We start from the raw sequence: 19110 nt of genomic DNA, 5'->3' as shown, positions 1-19110 counted from the left end.
TAAAACGCTTGGAAAAGTTTGGAACACTTTCCCTATGAAGAAAAGTTAAAACGCTTGGGGCTCTTTAGCTTGGAGAAACGTCGACTGTGGGGTGACATGATAGAGGTTTACAAGATTATGCATGGGATGGAGAAAGTAGAGAAAGAAGTACTTTTCTCCCTTTCTTACAATACAAGAACTCGTTGGCATTCAATGAAATTGCTGAGCAGTCAGGTTAAAACGGATAAAAGGAAGTACTTCTTCACCCAAAGGGTGATTAACATGTGGAATTCACTGCCACAGGAGGTAGTAGCGGCTACAAGCATAGCCAGCTTTAAGAGGGGATTGGATAAAAATATGGAGCAGAGGTTCATCAGTGGCTATTAGCCACAGTGTGTGTATGTATGTATATATATATGTATGTATGTATGTATGTATGTATGTATGTATGTATGTATGTATATATATATATATATATATATATATATATATATATATATATATATATATATATATGTGTGTGTGTGTGTGTGTGTGTGTGTGTGTGTGTGTGTGACACAGAGTGTTGGACTCATATATTGGCCACTGTGTGACACAGAGTGTTGGACTGGATGGGCCATTGGTCTGATCCAACATGGCTTCTCTTCTGTTTTTATGTGACACAGAGTGTTGGACTGGATGGGCCATTGGCCTGATTCAACAGGGCTTCTCTTACGTTCTTATGTGACACAGAGTGTTGGACTGGATGGGCCATTGGCCTGATCCAACATGGCTTCTCTTATGTTCTTATGTGACACAGAGTTTTGGACTGGATGGGCCATTGGCCTGATCCAACATGGCTTCTCTTATGTTCTTATGTGACACAGAGTGTTGGACTGGATGGGCCACTGGCCTGATCCAACATGGCTTCTCTTATGTTCTTAGGGTATAGGAGTTAGGGCTTCAGAGGGCGGTCTGCCAGACCCAGGTTCTGGCTGTGGAAGCTGACTGGGTGAATTTGAATCAGTCACAGACTTTCAGCCTAACCCACCGCACAGAGTTGTTGTGCAGATCACAGTGGGGAGAGGAGAATGAGGTAAGCTGCTTTGGTTCCCCCCCGCTGTGGAGAAGGACTTCGTTTTCCTACATAGAGGCTGCAGGGAGTGGGTAGGCAATGGAAAGCTGAAATCAGAGGGGCAGATAAAGGAAGGAGATATGGTTACCAACTCCAAATTTGGAAATTCTTTGAGATTTGTGGAGTCTGAAGACAGTGGGATTTGAGGAGGGGTGGAACCTCAGACAGGTACAATGCCATACATTTCCTCCAAACCAGCCATTTCCTCCTGGGGAACCATTGTAGCCAATCTACAGGGCAAGACCTGTGAATTGAAACTTAATTGTGTACCAAAATTGCGGAATCTTGCCGTGCTCTGATATTGTTGGAAAAGCTAGCTAAAGCTTCTATCGAAACGGGGGAAGATAAAAGTACTACCTCGTCGCTGTGTGTGCTGTGTTCCTAAGACTACTATACAAGACTTCTGAATGTTGTGGAATTTTACCACCACACAATCTCCTCAGGAACTGGGCCAGGGACTTCTGTTCAAGTTGAAGGATTTTTCTTGTGTATTCCAGGATTGGACTTTATATATGATTCTTCATGTCCTTCTGTTGCACATATAATGGTGTTGTTGTCAGGGTATGACTTGTGATAAATATTTTGTATGAGAGTGGTAAGAATAAATTGACAATTTATATTAATGGTATTGTTTTCTCTTTTTTTGTGTGAGGCTGGGTTTCACGGAACCCTGCTGGGTTTTTTTTCTTCTAATCTACAGGTGAGAGCTGGAGATCACTTACAACTGCTCTCCAGATGGCTGAGATCAGCACCCCTTGAGGTGTGTGTGTGTGTGGGGGGGGAGGAATGAATTCCTTCACATGGGTGGGTGGGAAGACAGCAAGGGTGGGCATTCGCCCAAAGCCTCTTTCTAGAGTGGGGATGCTGCTGCTGATATTATCATTATTATTTGGGGTTGCCAAATATTGTTGACTCCATTATATCCTATGGGGACCATTATAGTCAATGGTCTGGGGGACTGTTTTTTGTGGTAGAGGCATCACATTTGCAACATAGTTGCTAGTGCCTTTCCTTAACCCCTCAAGCTTTAAAAAGATCGGACAAAGGGGTCCAATTCTATGAGCCTCTGAAGAAGGTGCCCCAGTACTCCATTGTTTCCAATGGGGTGGGGAAAGGCATTTAAATGGATGTTGTCTTTTAAAATGCCTTCTGCAAGCTGCGACGCAACTCCACATCCTGGCAAGTGATATCCAAAGGCATTTAAAGGGCTCTCAGTCCTGATAGCCCCTTACATGCCCTGTGACTGCGACTATCTGGTGGCCTAGAAAAATCCCAAATATTTTTGTTTTGGGGTGGGGGGGGGGCAGCCATTTTCAGATAGCTGAATCAGCAGCCCCCTCGGTGATTAGCTGAGCAAATACCTGCACGTTTTTTGGCTCGGTTTAGACCAAGTGCACACCCCTGATGTCGAGAGAGTTCTGGCAAATAAGTTCACCCATATTCATCACTGAGTGTTGAATTCTGCAGAAACACGTAAATATGTTTTTGCTGTCAGGTTCCTCCTACCATTTCTTTGTTTACCTGTGTGTGCGCACACAGATTTCTCAAGGGCCATTAGAGATTATTGGAAGTAATATAAACTTCCCCTAAACTGGGTCTCATTATTGTCAGATGCTATCCTTCCTGTGCAGTTTCTTTCTCTAGCTTTTGATAAAACTAAATTGTTCTCAGACCACACGACTAGAAACAAACTGACTAAAAAGACAGTGATGTGTTTCCTTTTTAGGCAGGCCTTCCCAGACGGCTGACAGAGGAGGGCCGAACGGAGGATCCAACAAAGCGACCCTTCAACGATTCTTGCCATCATTTAAATAGGCAAATGGATAAATAGCGCCCGGAACAACTCTGCCGCTGTTAAACTACAGATTATATATGCTGCATCAATTTAAGATATGTATTAACTATGTATATTTTAATGTTGTTTTATAATTTTAATGTTGTTTTAATCACTATATTTGTATAATGTTTTATTGAATGCTGTTAGCCGCCCTGAGCCTGCCTAGGCGAGGAGGGCGGGATACAAATAAAATTTAATAATAATAATATTGTTGTTCTCTCATATTACAGGGAGCATGAAGAAATGCATTTGTTTCCCTTAGAGGTTTGAAAGAAGCAGAACCTCCACTTTGTATTTTAACAGCTTCCCCCCCCCCCCTGGGCAGAGAACACGCTGGGAAGGGGGTGAGTCAGTTCAGTTGCTTTCCAGACGTACCACAGCTCACCTGCGCACAAATGCTAATAGATTTAGCAGGAAAAAAAATGTGTGGGGCAAGCTCTTCCCCTTCTCCAAGCAGGGAACAGAAATCGGAGGACTTTAGGCTAGAATGGATCCAGGGATAATCTTCAGGAAGATGCCCTAGGAAATGTTTCTTTGACCCGGCATGACCTGGTCAGGTAGTAGGGTATAGAGAGAGGTGATAAAAACTCCTTACAACAGGAAATAGGTGTTTTTTCCCTTGGGTGCTGCATCCATGAGCACACGCACAGACGTCTCCACTGGCAAGGCAGCCACTGACCATGTGCTTGCTTCAAGAGCTGGAGCAAGCTTCAATGTAATGGTAACTCTATAGAGTTCTGTAATATCCTACTTTAAAGGAGCCTGTCCTATTTTAACGTCTGATAGGGCACATGTAGAGAAAGGGAGAGAGGATATGCATTTTCCCCATTTCTTTTGGTTCCCTCGCTCAGTTTGGTGCTGTGCTAAAAGTATGCTTGTAAACATTTTCTTTTTAATACATACTTTATAACTTTGGATGCTGGTAGTGATTCTCTGTACCACATAGAACTCCGCTATTACAATATACTCACACTATTGTAAAAGGAGCGTCAGGGGGAAGGCAGGCAGTTGGCAAGTGGCTATTCCTTCCGGAGTGTGTAAGGGAGTGAACTGTCCCCATGGTGACCAGGCACAGGGGAGTGGGAGATGCAGGGCCAAGGCCTCAGAGCTTGGAAGGGAAGATGGGATTTCTAACCTTTCCAATGGGCATTTCCATACACAGGTCAGGTGGCAACAGTGGGCTACCTGAGAATGGAAGAAAGGCCCTTCAGGTGTGGTTAAATGCCTAGGAAGGCAGGGTGGAACAGGGCCTGCAGGCCACCAGCTGGAGCATTGTGCCACAGGGCAAATAAGTAATGAGCAGTTTTACACGTTGCACAGTGTCTCTTTAGCAGGTAATATACCAGGAGCGGCTAATTGTTCCTGTAGAAGGATTTTTTTTTTTTGCTGTTAAGTCACAGCTGACAGATGGAGAACCCATAGGGTTTTTGAAGCAAGAGATGTTCAGAGGTGGTTTTGCTAATGCCTGCCCCCGTGTAGCAACCCTAGGCTTTCTTGGTGGTCTCTCATCCAAGTACTAACCAGAGCTGATCTGGCTTAGTTTTCAGGATCTGACAAGACTGAGCTAGCCTGGTCTATCCAGGTCAGGAAGGAATGTCTTACCACATAACTGCCATTCAAGCTAACCAGTTACATGTGTAGGTACTGAGCTTAATAGATACTTGTCTATTAAAGTATATATTGTCTATATTATAAGATTGCCAACCTCCAGGTAGTGCCTGGATATCTCCTGGGATTGCAACCGATACCCAGAGGAGTTAGCTGTGTTAGTCTGTTGCTACAAAATAGTAACCACAGTTCAACGGAACAAATTCAAAAACAAAATCCATTGGGAAACTGCTGAATTGAAATTCATTTGTAAATTTGACTCAGTCAGCCTTGGATTGAATAAGGTCTTTGGATGGTTATCTCATTACCAGAAGTAACTGTCTTTCCTTTTTATGTATTCCATTCAGATTAATCAATAGAAGAAAGTGGTAGCAGCTGACTTGGCAGCAGCTCACTGGCGTCTACGGTGGCCAGATCGTCCCGACCACCCGGGAAAGTCCCGCTCCTGCCTCCAAATTCCTGCCTCCCGGGCTGGCTATCCCGGGACCATTAGAAGTCCCGGTTTAGCCAGCGAGAGGAGCCGGCGGGCCGCGCGGGGAAGGCGGCGCGGCGGAGGCAGCGGCAGGACAATGGCGGCAGCAGCGGTGGCCGGAGCGGGAGGCGGGCCGGCGGCGCCTGCGGCGGCGTGGCGGGAGGCCCCGGGTCGGTGGGCTCAGCCGCCGCCAGCCCCGCCAGCAGCGAGGGGAGGGGGTCCGAGCGGCGAGGAGGCTGCCGAGGCGCCCCGCCCTCCCTGCAGGCCCGGCGGCCTGGCTGCGGATGCCCCGCTGAGCAGGGAGGCCCGAGAGGGGGTCCGAGCGGCGAGGAGGCCACCGAGGCCCCCCGCCCTCCCTGCAGGCCCGGCGGCCTGGCTGCGGCTGCCCCGCTGAGCAGGGAGGCCCGGGAGGGGGTCCGAGCGGTGAGGAGGCCACCGAGGCCCCCCACCCCGCCCTCCCTGCAGGCCCGGCGGCCTGGCTGCGGCTGCCCCGCTGAGCGGGGAGGCCCGGGAGGGGGTCCGAGCGGTGAGGGGGTCCGAGCGGCGAGGCCATCGAGGCGCCCCACCCCGCCCTCCCTGCAGGCCCGGCGACCAGCAGCGCCGCCACCAGCACCAGCCGCCACCAGCACCAGCCGCCGCATCGCTGCCCCGGAAGGGGCCGCCCGCCGCCGCCTCCTGCTCCTCCTCGCGCTGCTGCGCTTCCTGGCCAGCTCGCCCGCCCGCCCGGAGGGGAGGCCGCCACCCGCGCCCTGCGAGACGGTAAGCCCCCCCCGAGGCAGGCAGGCAGGGAGGGAGGGGGCCAAAAGCGGGGGGGGCCAAAAGCGGGGGGGGGGGCGGCTGGCGGGAGAGGGCGGCCGGCCTTCCTTCCTTCCTCCCTTCCCTCCCTCCCTTCCTTTCTTCGTTCCTCCCTCCTTCCTTCCCTCCCTCCCTCCTTCCTTCCTTCCCTCCTTCCTCCCCTCCCTCCCTCCTTCCTTCCTTCCCTCCTTCCTTCCTTCCTCCCTCCCTTCCCTCCCTCCCTTCCTTCCCTCCCTCCTTCCTTCCTTTCTTCCTTCCTCCTTCCTTCCCTCCCTCCCTCCTTCCTTCCCTCCCTCCTTCCGCGCCACCTTCATAACTTTTGGGGTGTGGATCCCCCAGTGGGGTGGGCTCCCGACTCCCTCCGCCGGCTGTTTCTGATAGCCGTGTGCCCCCTCTTTCATTTGATATGTGTCCCGTGCGGGTGCCACCCTCCCGCCGGGAGATGCCGCAAAATGAGCCCCCTTGAGGCTTATGGCGGCAGGGCTCGGGGGAAGCGAGCTAGACTGCTGTTCTTTTGAGGGGTTATAGAGTGTTTTGAGCCCATCCCTGTGCCATCGGTCCCATCATTGTGGGACCCAGGGGGCCGGCGCGGCGGCCCGCCGAAGCAGCCTGTCACTAATAACACAGGTTGAGATGTAGGACAGGAACCCGGAAGTGACCGACAGGCTGCTTCAGCGGGCCGCCGCGCCAGCCCCCTGGGTCCCACAATGATGGGACCGATGGCACAGGGACGGGCTCGAAATACTCTATAACCCCTTAAAAGAACAGCAGTCTAGCTCGCTTCCCCCGAGCCCTGCCGCCATAAGCCTCAAGGGGGCTCATTTTGCGGCATCTCCCGGCGGGAGGGTGGCACCCGCACAGGACACATATCAAATGAAAGAGGGGGCGCAGGGCTATCCGAAACAGCCGGTGGAGGGAGTCGGGAGCCAACCCCACTGGGGGATCCACACCCCGAAAATGTGTGGAGCCCACTCCACTGGCGGATCCCACCCCACTGGGGGTTCCACACTTCTCAGCGTGGAACCCGTTCTCTCTAGTCTTCTCAATTTGAACAAAGTAAAAAAAGAGTTTTATTTAACTTTATTTCCCCCTTTCCCTCTCTATAAATAATCTTGGTGTTTCCGGCGGTGATATTTGGGGGATTTTTGGGGACGTCACAGGAAGTGCTGTGAAGTCACTTCCTGTTTCTGGCAGTGGCATTTGGGGGAAATGATGTCATTTGGGGGAAATGATGTCACGGGAAGTGATGTCACTTCCTGCTTCCGGCAGGTGGCGGCGGCGGGGGGGGATGATGTCACAGGAAGTGATGTCACTTCCTGTTTCCGGCGGTGGCATGACGTCACCGGAAGTGTCATCACCGGAAGTGACGTCACTTCCTGTTTCTGGCGGGGCGCGCACACACATCATTCCCCCCCTCAAGGTGTCCCTGGCTGGCCTGCAGATATTATGGCCACCCTACTGGCGTCTCAGGTCAAGTTCTTTCCCATGGTCTCCTACCTGATACTGGAGACGGCGAGGAGTGAACTAGAGACCTTCTGCTTGTTTACAAGTGCTCCGCCACTGAGCCACAGTCACTCCCCTTCTGCCTCCCAGAGAGGAAAAACTGTTGTAAACACCAGCACGTCTTCATGCAGACACAGTGTAAGAAGGAATATTCTGCCTCTCATTGTATAGAGCCCCCTTTCCTGAGTATTTGAGCAAGTCAAGTCTCCCATTTAACTCTCAAGTTCAAAAGAAAGCAATATGTCTAGATGGTGCGGCAGAGAGAGACCTGCTATCTCAAAGCCATTTCTTTCCAAGAGCTCAGTTTTGTTCGATAATGTTCTGTAGGGGATACTCCATAATTAATTGAAATTAACTTAATTAAAAACAGTCCACTAGGGAGGAACGTGGCAGGCTTTATATGCACTAGAATCAACTAACAGTCACTATCATTTTTTTTTTTTATCTGCAAGACTACTTTTAAAAACATACGGCGTGAATGAGTACTGTGTTGACTTAGTCAGACTGTGTAAAAGAGATAGGACTCCCCTCTTGGTAAACCTCAGCAGATACCTGTGTAAACACTGAGACAAGTACGCATGGTCTTGGCCAGCATCTTTCTTAATTATGCTTTCAGACTTTACTAAACTTCGATCAAGTATCCATGCAAGCTTAGGTCTGAGTTCAGATGATAATTTCTCTATGAATTTATTCTGAGGCTTCAGAAGGCCTTCAATCTCTCTTGTAAAATGGCCTGCAGTTAGTGTGAAAAGTGAAGATTGTAAAGCAATTTTGAAAGTTAAAACTGCTGTACAGATCATACTAGAACATTTAAAGTGCCATTTATGCTATTTCCTATTTCACTCGGAGCCCCGTGGTGCAGACTGGTAAGCTGCAGTACTGCAGTCCAAGCTCTGCTCATGACCTGAGTTCGATCCCAGTGGAAGCTGGGTTCAGGTAGCCAGCTCAAGGTTGACTCAGCCTTCCATCCTTCCGAGGTCGGTAAAACGAGTACCAACTTGCTGGGGGGGGGGGGAAGTGTAGATGACTGGGGAAGGCAATGGCAAACCACCCTGTAAAAAGTCTGCTGTGAAAATGCCATGATGCGATGTCACCCCAGAGTCGGAAATGACTGGTGCTTGCACAGGGGACTACTTTACCTTTTTATTTCACTCTTAGAATATATTGACTTCCTCCACCCCCAGTAATTTTATACAGAAAGGCTTTGAGACAACATGCTTGTTATTCAATAACAGTTGTATTTTTATTCTGCCCTTCAAATAAGAAACTCAGGGCAGTGTACTTGCTCTTCCACCCTTGTGTGTCTTTAGAAAATTCTTGAAACTGAGCTTGCTCCATATTATAAGACACTAAAATAGAGATTAGTCCACAGCCACACAGTGAATTTAATGATTAAATGAGGATTTGAGGGGGGTAGAGTGGTTGGACTGTCAACCTAGGAGACCCAGGCTCAAATCTTTACTCTGTCACAGAAATTAACTGGGTGACTTTGGGCCAGCCACTCTCTCTTAGCTTCACCTACCTCACAGGGTTGTTGTGAGGTTAAAATGGAGAAGGGGAGAAGGATGTTTTAATATTCGTTCATTTATACCTCACTTTTTTCCTCAGTGGGGATCCAAAGCGGCTTACAATGTCCTCCTCTCCTCCGTTCTATCTTCACAACAACCCTGTGAGGTAAGTGTAGGTTGAGAGTGTGCCTGTGAGGTAAGTTAAGCTGAGAACGTACATGGCTGACCCAAGGTCACCCAGCAACGTTCCCTGGCAAAGGAGGGCTTGAAACCCAGGTCTCCCAGATTCTAGTCTGAAATTCTAACCACTACACTACACTGCTGTAAGCCACTTTGAGTCCCTATTGGGAGAAAGGTGGGGTATAATTAAATAAATAAAGGTATCCCCAGTTCTAGTCTGATGCTCTAACCACTGTACCACACTGTCACCTTTCTCTATTATAAGTGTGTTTTACAGCATGGGGCAATCTCAGTTACAGGAATTTTCTAAAGATGCACAGGAGCTTGGGAAGGCTTTTCATTTCGATTATTATATCCATCAGGTCAGATGACAGTGTTCCTTTCTCAGCAGGGTTATGTGCAATTTTGTCACTTATTTGCTTTGTTAGGGAAACGATAAAATATTCATAAGTAGGAAAATAAGCTATGAGGGAGAGGTAAGCAATTCAGTTATCACTGAAATTATGCTTGTAACCCTCAAAGCTTTATAGTTGATTCATACATTATTGGTAGGGTACCAAGTGTATGCAAGGACAATTAGCACTCTAGCATTGTTCAACCAACCCACCTTGGGACAATTAGCAAACACACCCTCACAATATATCCCATACATATGTACTTATCAAGTAACTGCTTGACCATATACAATACTGGCTACCTCCTTGAATTTATTCTGGAAACACCCAGGTTCTTATGTCAATTATACTTCACTGAAGACTTATTTAAGAAACCAAGGTTTGGATTCTATGATTCTGTACCACAAGTTTCTCTGTTGTAGAAAGACTTAGCGGTAGGCAGTTAGAAGATCCAATTTAGTGAGTGATACTGAACACAAACGAAGGACATTAGTGAAACTATTAGGGGTGTGCATTTGGTTCGGCCTTTTAAAGGCTCCCTTTTAAAGAGACTAGGGTTGCAGTGCATCTTGCTTTCAGCCACTGAAAGCCGGTGCATCCTTAGATTTCCATAGGGTAAACCACAGCTTCTCTCTAGTTATAGGGGACACCGGATTTCTAGTTTGCAAGGAAATCCGGTTTGTCCCAGGATCTAGTTAGGAGAAGTTTAACTAGGAGGATATAACGATTGCCTTCATTTCAATGTAGCCTTTTAAAAACTGTAGCCAGGTAAAGGCAGGATCACCTAGTCTCCTAATTAGCAAACACACCCTCACAATATATCCCATACATATGTACTTATCAAATAACTGCTTGAGCATATACAATACTGGCTACCTCCTTGAATTTATTCTGGAAACACCCAGGTTCTTATATCAATTATACTTCAATTAAGACTTATTTAAGAAACCAAGGTTTGGATTCTATGATTCTGTAACACAAGTTTCTCTGTTGTAGAAAGGCTTAGCGGTAGGCAGTTAGAAGATCCAATTTAGTGAGAGATACTGAACACAAATGAAGGACATTAGTGAAACTATTAAGGGTGTGCATTTGGTTCGGTCGAACCGAATAGACCACCGAATACCCCCTGAAATTCAAACAAAAATTAATCCAGTTTAGGACTTTATCTTCTTTCAAAATTCAATTAGGCCAGATAGGGGCAATTTAAAAAGATTTTAGGTTTCTCATAAAAGTTAGCGTGACTACTAGGCCACATCAGGCTCCCTTTTAAAGAGACTAGGGTTGCAGTGCATCTTGCTTTCAGCCACTGAAAGCCAGTGCATCCTTAGATTTCCATAGGGTAAACCACAGCTTCTCTCTAGTTATAGCGGATACCGGATTTCTAGTTTGCAAGGAAATCCGGTTTGTCCCAGGATCTAGTTAGGAGAAGTTTAACTAGGAGGATATAACGATTGCCTTCATTTCAATGTAGCCTTTTAAAAACTGTAGCCAGGTAGAGGCAGGATCACCTAGTCTCCTAAACTTTACCTGCCTACTACCCCAACTCAAAGGAGGACAGATTAGGGACCAAAAAAACAAACAAACAAGTTTTGGTGGGAGGGTTTTTAAAAAGAAGTCAGGGCACCTGTTGGTTCAGGGTACAGTGTAGTGAGTCAGGTTTGTAAAAAAAAAAAACCTCTCAGTTCAGGTTGTGCGAGATTGGCCAAGGGTGACAAGAGTGACAGGCAGCAGAAGAGGGGCCCTGGGGGCAAGGCCAAGGAAAAGACTAGAGGGGTGGAGGGGAAGGGAAGGACCCAGTTTACCCCCCACCTGTGCATAGGCCCACTCCACAGCCGCCTTCCAGCACTCTGACCTCTGGCCGGAGTGTGATGAAGAAGGCCCGCCTTGGGCTCTTCATCGAGGCTGCTGCTGGGGCGCTCCCAGCAGATGTGCCATTAGGTGCTGGCACTGAGCAGGGGTCTGCTGCTTGGGCAGTCTCTCCTCTAGCTGATGTCGCTTGACCTCAGCAGCCGGAGGAGGAGCAGCAAGAGCAGCTCCCCTTGGAGATGAGCTTTGGGGACAGTTTTCTGTCCAAAACAATCACCCCGAGGAGGGTGCAGAGTGTTGTGCAGGAGCTGGAGGAGAAGCTGGTTGAGGAGGACCAGCCCCCTTCTTTGGTTCCTTCGGGCACCAGCAGACCTTCAGGGGAAGGCCATGAGGGGAGGCTGCATGGGGTGGAGGGGGAAGAAATGGAGACACACGAGGTGCCTCCATCTCCGCCCACTTCCCCCCGGCGGCCAGCCCCTCCTGCCACCCCGATACATTATGTGTCTGCCCCAAGCACCTCACAGGAGGTGGCTCCAGACACCTAAGTCTGGTCAGCTTGGGCATCTGTAAACCTCTGAAGTCTGGAAGCATTTCTGACTTACGGAGGATCCATGCTATGTGCAGTGCCAGCTGTGCAGGGCCCAGATCAGTTGTGGGTGGGACCCTGCCACCTGACTCCAGGGGGGGGGGATGCAGAACCACCTGCGGAAGCATCACCAGGTGGTGCTTCTTAAGGGGGAGAAGCAGGCTGGTGCTGGGGTGCCCAAGTGGCCAACACCACCCAGCCAGGAGATCCGTCCCACTGTGACTACCTCCATAGCTCTCCAGGAGAGTTCCGTGACAGGGCAGGGACGCCAGGCATTTCTTCCTGAGATGTTTGGTGGGGGTGGCACCTGTGTGCCAAGAGGGCGAATCAGGTATGGCAGGAGGGTGATTGCCTGGAACCTTGCCAGGTTGGTCACCCATGGGCTTCCATTTTCAGTGGTCGAGAATCCTGGGGTGCTAGGGTTGCTCGAGTACCTGGTGCCCTGGTACAAAGTTGCTGCTAGAACCACCATTAGCAGGACCATTGTGCCATCTATTTTCAGGGCGACCAGATCTGTGGTGAAGGAGCATTTGTCCCGTGCTGCCGGGGGGACTGTTCATTTCACCTCAGATATCTGGAGCTCCCAACATGCGTTCAAGGGGTATGTCTCCCTGATTGCATATTGGTGGCAGTGCACCCCCCCCCCCCTCAGCCATCCCCAAACCAAAAGTGAATGCTGATTTAAAAACTGCAAAGCAACCCAAATTCCCCCAGTCCCCCTTCACACATGCCTAATAATACTGAAAGGGCCATTGCAGCCCCCAACTGTAACCGAAAGCACCTACAGGCCCATCCAGGATAACCCAGGTTTTTTTCAGGGGCAGGAGGAGGAAGAGGGAGGTGCCAGTGATGATGACAGGCAGCCAGCAGCCATACCAATGCTGAGGTCCCTCTAATGGGACAGTGGTGTGTTGCTGCTGAGTTGAGAGAGAAGGAATGATTCCCTTCCTCTCACACAATCTGAGGCCCTCCCAGTGATCTTCCTCATTTGGGGTGCAACTCTGGCTCGCATCCTTGTGGTGGGTAATGCAAAAGAGCCTGGACCAGCCAACCATCCATCACTCAAGGTAAGTCTAAATGCTTCTTGCTTTGTGTCAAATACAGAATGATGTGGAGCTAGGTGTGCTTCTCTTGTTTGAGAGTTGTGTTGTTTGGGGCAGGGCTGGAGAGCTGGCATCTGTAGATTGCGTGTTCTGTAGCAGGGAAGCTGGCATCTGGGTGAGAGACCCAGAACTAGCATGCTTGTTGTGCTTGGCCAGCTCTCCCCATGTTGTTTGGGGCAGGGCTGGAGAGCTGGCACCTGCAGCTGGTTTTCTGCAGCCAGGTCTGCAGAGCAGACCTTGAGCAGATTGTGTTTTGTGTGGCAGTGACATTGGCAATTGGGTTTATATTGGTTCCAGGCCAGCAAGTTTCATAGAGTAGATAGATGGATGTAGTGAATTTGGGTCCTATAGAGATTCTCTGGTGTGAAGTTAGGTTTGGCTTTGGGTGCCCCAGAAATTGGACCCCCTGGTCCAATTTTTTTTTGGCATTGTGGGTTTTGTGTGGGACAGTGCCCTGAAGCTGCACAGCAGTTTGGGGGGCTCTCCTCAAAACCCCCTGTTCCCCAGAGCCATTTTTCCCATGATAATTACAGTGGGGGAAGTAGCTCTAATTGGTTTTTTTCTCACCATTGGGAACAGTGTTCCTTTTGGGGTGCCCACAGATGGGTGCAGTCTTTTTGGGCCAGGGGGGTTGCATGCGGAGGAGTCCCCTAAAGCTGCCCTGCAGTTTTGGGGCCTCTCCCTCAAACCCCCCTCTGGCCAGAGCCACTTTTCCCACAGCAATTATAGTGGAGGAAGTGGCTAATTGCGCTTTCCCCAGCATTGGTGGCAATGGGTCTTTTGGGGAGCCCAAAGACAGGGACCCCCTAGCCCAATCTTTTTGGGACTTGGGGGTTTTGTAGGGGAGAGTCCCCTGAGGGTTCCTTGTAGTTTTGGGGTCTCTCCCTCAACCCCCCTGCCCCCCAGTAGCCTCTGATTATACCCTATGTTGCCATTGAGTTCAATGGCCCATAGGGTATAATGGTGGGATGGGGCACCCTCTTTGGGTGCCCCTGGAATGGGAACCCCTGGCCCAGTCATTTTGGAACTTGGAGGGTTCATAGGGAAAAGTCCCCTGCAGGTCTCCTGCAAATTTGGGGGTTCTCCCTCAAACTTCCTCCCGTCCAGGTGGCTTCCAATATACCCTATTTAGCCATTGATTTCAATGGCCCATAGGGTATAATGGGGCTGTATATTCAAAAATACCCGTGTATCTCCAGTATATATAGGTATTCTGAATACCGGTATTCGGAAATATACGTTATTCTGAATATTTTGCCCCCTTATATTTCCGAATCCGATTAATTCCGAATTTTTTTTTTTTGCACACCCCTAGAAACTATTCCACTAATCAGAAGTTTATGCCTTTTAAAAAAGTCATTACATGAATGAACTTTGAATTTAGGTAACTTTCGATGTACACCTACATCTTTTTTGGTGATTCAATCTGTAGTTTAGCCTCTAACAAGTCTCCCTTCTCTCTCTCTCTCTCTCTCTCTCTCTCATTCTATTCTTTTTTATTTCTTACCTTGTCAGAATGTGGGGTAAGAGGTTTCACTCATGTATGAGCGCTGATTTATACATACAGTACATGGCAGTGAATTACAGTCATTGTTCAGTTTGAGGTGTAATCATAAAACTGGATTACTGGCTTGAGGTCTTTGATCCTATATCGTCAGGGATTCCTGTTCAAATTATCCTTTTTCTCAAGAGCCGCTTGCCTGGCAAGTATTTGGCTCAAAGCCCTGGATGATAGGCAGCACCTACAGACTCAAGGTGAAAGTGTAAACAGAAACAAATTTCCCCTAGTTAGCATGAATATTAGAAGACCTAGTCTGTCTCATTGGTGTTCATGGTCTCAACATCCCTGCAGCTACCATCCTTATCTCTTTCAAGGCTGGACTCAAGAATATAATAATTGGTTAATCATGGGAACCTGTGTTCAGTTGTATACCCAGATGGAAGCGGGGGTTAGGAACAATTACCAACATTCTCTGGGAAGTTCCAGAGAAGAGTCTTGATTGTACCTGGGAGATTATCCGATGCCAGAGGGCAAGAAGTTACAATAAGGCCATAGATAGTTATCTGCTCTCCTATGTTTAGCTTTTCCCTCCTCCCACCAGCAGCCTCCTCCCTCCTAGTAAAAATCTGGCTCAGCTGTGCCATGTGGATTGTGAGTCTCTGGTCATCACTACTGGACCTGTCCTCTATGATATGACAGCAGAGGGGATATTCTCTAGTGCTGTTTTGGCCTCCTCTACGGATTTGCTTCACAGAAACCAAGGCTTAGAAGGCTAAGCAATATTGTTGTGAAGGCTGCCTAGCAACCTCAGCGGGCATTCTTAAAGCTACAGGCATTGTTTTTATTATTTCACAGAGTTTTAATCCTCCCAAGCTTTTAAAAAGATGATTTCAGATTTTTCGGCAAATTTGGGACTTCCTTCCCTAGTTCCATTGTGAAGATCTGCTGAGCCACACACCATGGCCTGGTCTGGAATTAGATATACAATGCTGTCCCCCTGACATATGTAGTGAGATTTCTATCTCACTACACATGGTAAGTCACTCAGTTCTCACTTGTACCCAGAATTAAATGTTGTTGTGCCACTGGACTCAAAACTTAGTTCTTGCATGTGTTGACTCTTGTATTATCTGTCAATTTGCTGTGATCCACAGGTCTTACCAAACTCATTATTCCAATCTTAGCTATATTTATTGCTTAGTTACTTATGCATCCTGACTCTAATTTACCCTTCCTGGCAATTACTCCCCCTCTACCTATACGTAATCTTTGAGGAGATCTGCTTCACTGTGCCTGAAGGGGTGTGTATCTAAACATGTTAAGTCTCTCAGTTCTTGCTTATATCCAGAATTGAACTTTGTTGGTCTTGGAGGTACCACTGGGCTCAAACTTGGTTCTCACATCTGTTAACGCTTGTATTTGTATGCTAATTTGCCGCTATCCACAGATCTTACTGTCTTAATCCAGTCTCAGCTATAATTGCGCAGTTAAGAATGCATCTTGACTCTAACTAGCTCTTCCTGGCAACTATGCCCCCTTTACCTATATGTAGGCTGAAAAACATTGTTTCACTATATCTGAAGACATGTGCATGCACAGGAAAGCTTATACCTTGAATAAAACTCTGTAAGTCTTAAAGGTGCCTCGGGGCTTAAAAACTTTGATATAACAGCAATCCTCAAACTTTGAACTCTTTGTCCTGAGCACACGGCTCACAGCCTATGGCCCTGAGTGAACTGTGCCAGTGGATCCAAGAACAGCCCAGAACACCACATCTGCATGTTTAAAGACTGTCTCCATTCCACTTGCCTAAATGGTGGAGAGACAAGTGGAGTAGAATTGCTCACATGTAAATAAATTGAAACAATTCTACTGCAGTCACTGCCAGGTGGTGGATTAATTTTCAGAATCCCTTTCATTTTTAATATGTGAAGACATAAAAATCTCCCTCACACCAGTTCAGATAATAGGTTCATCCAGCTCAGGATTACCTGCTCTAATTAGCTAGTTTGTAAGCAATTTCAAATACATTTTAAATAATACGATCGGAGCACAAAGGTCTTAAGCCTTGCTTCCATTCGCATCCCTCTTTGTCTCTTGCAGGGGCAGCCTGCTGCCACTCAGAGTTTTCCTCTGGTGGTAGGTGCTTTTTGGCTCAATGAAAACTGCCAGTCATGCATGAGTGAACATATATGAACATATGAAGCTGCCTTATACTGAATCAGACCTTTGGTCCATCAAAGTCAGTACTGCCTTCTCAGACTGGCAGCGGCTCTCCAGAGTCTCAAGCTGAGGTTTTTCACACCTATTTGCCTGGACCCTTTTTTGGAGATGCCAGGGATTGAACCTGGGACCTTCTGCTTCCCAAGCAGATGCTCAGCCACTGAGCCACAGCCCCATTCATGGCTCTCCAGGGTCTCAAGCTGAGGTTATTCACGCCTACTTGCCTGGACCCTTTTTAGTTGGAGATGCCGTGGATTGAACCTGGGACCTTCTGCTTCCCAAGCAGATGCTCTACCACTGAGCCACCGTCCCTTCCTGAGTGGAAGTTCCTAGTGCCAGAGGAATGCATTTCACAACAGAGGCCCAGTCCTCTACAGCAGAAACTGGAACATCTAAAGAATAACAAAGTTTAGGATCCGAGTCCAAATCTATAGGGATATGTAATTTATTTTTATTTCTATCAACAAAGCTTAATGCACAGCAGCCAAGAAGGTCTGAGCGCCTGCTCTGGCTGCAACGCCACTGAGGATGTTCTCCGCAACTGAGAACGAAACGTCTGGAAGAAAAACTTTCTCCAGTAGAACACGGCACTTGAGCCTGAAAGAGTCTACAAACCCTAAGGCTTAATTCCTTCTCGTGATTATTGCACTGCACCCCTGACACCATTTCAGCAGCATCCGACATGCCATGCCTTGGTGTACTCTGGAAAACTTAATCCTCAGGGTGAAGGACGTTAATATGACTGTCAGAGCGCTGTAAGTAACACGTTAATGTTGCCCTGAGGATTAAGCTTCCCAGGGGGCACCAAAGAAGAAGAAGAAGAAGAAGAAGAAGAAGAAGAAGAAGAAGAAGAAGAAGAAGAAGAAGAAGAAGAAGAAGAAATTAGATTTATATCCCGCCCTCCACTCCGAAGAGTCTCAGAGCGGCTCACAATCTCCTTTCCCCCCACAACAGACACCCTGTGAGGTGGGTGGGGCTGGAGAGGGCTCTCACAGCAGCTGCCCTTTCAAGGACAACCTCTGCCAGAGCTATGGCTGACCCAAGGCCATGCCAGCAGGTGCAAGTGGAGGAGTGGGGAATCAAACCCGGTTCTCCCAGATAAGAGTCCGCACACTTAACCACTACACCAAACCATGGCATGCCTCAGTCTGAGGCACTCAGGAAGGTGGAGAGGAGGGTTACTCTTGCCACCTGGTGCAGCAGCAGCCACCGTCAGCTATAACACAGGAATTGCAATGGGGAAACAAAGGCAGTAAGGAATAGGAGCCACTTCTTTCTAACCTTCTCTCACAACCAATAAGCAAATACCACTGAGGGTGATTTTCATTCATGTTGGTTGTCTGAATAAAAAACACAAATGGACTGTTTTCAGCCTATCTTTTCAATGTAGGTGGAAGCAAATGTACATCCTTAAGAAGTGCCCTTTCAGACAGCATAACAAATCCTCTCCCTGAGGCTAAGCCCAATTCACTTGGCTTCGATAGTTGTGCTGCCTCTATGTATTATAGCCAGCAGCAAGTTGGAATATCCAGCTTGGGGATTCTGCATCTGTGAGGAATTCCAGACAAGTCCCTAACAAACTGCGTAGTATTTAACACACACACAATCTTAAGAGGTAATAAAGCCAAAGGACAGAAAGAAATGTATAGCAAACACAAGTATTCACAGATGTGCCCCTCCTTCCTTCCTAGGTTTGTGCATGGAAGGATCACATCTATACTGAAGTTAACCTTCCTCTGTATAAGTGTTGTTTCTGGAGCTTAAACCAAGATATAAACTGGCATTACAGCTGATTGTCCTCTCTGTGGCCATAGAAGTAATTCTTACACATCCGATTTTCAGATCACTAGAAAGCTTCCCAGAATAAGGTTAAAGCAGCAATTAAGACTTCAACTGCACAAAATTGCAGTGTGAAACTTTAGCTGTCACCCCCATACTACCTACACTGTGCTGTGTGGTTGAACACCAAGACTTCAGATTGTTGTTTTCCACTGATAAAAATAGCTACCACAACCATTCCCTTGTCTGCTTTTAATTTGCTTTCTCATCTCCCTGGTTCTTGGGCCCAGTACTGTCTTCCTCTCTTACTAAGTTTTGTAATTTCCTGTACTTGTGTATGTTTTATACTTATCCCAGGCACAGTACAAGCTGGAATAGTAGATGTTGATTTTATAATCCCACCCTTCACCACCCGAAGGAGTCTTGGGAGTGGCTTGCAATCACCTTCCCTTCGTCTCCCCACAACAGACACCCTGCGAAGTAGGTAGAGCTGATAGAGTTCTGAGAGAAACTGAGACTGATTCAAGGTCACCCAGTTGACTTTACGTGGAGGAATGAGAAATCAAACCCAGTTCTCCAGATTAGAGTCCACCGCTCTTAACCACTACACTGAACTCAAATGTTGGGCCTCTTTGGCTGTAGCTTGTCTTGTTTTTTATCTTATATAGGACCTCTCTTCTTCTCTCTTTTACATGGGCTTGAAGCTGTAGCAAATTAACCT

Source organism: Heteronotia binoei, chromosome 16 (assembly GCF_032191835.1).
Source record: "Heteronotia binoei isolate CCM8104 ecotype False Entrance Well chromosome 16, APGP_CSIRO_Hbin_v1, whole genome shotgun sequence".
Lineage (NCBI taxonomy): Eukaryota > Metazoa > Chordata > Lepidosauria > Squamata > Gekkonidae > Heteronotia > Heteronotia binoei.
This window is presented reverse-complemented; position numbering follows the sequence as displayed.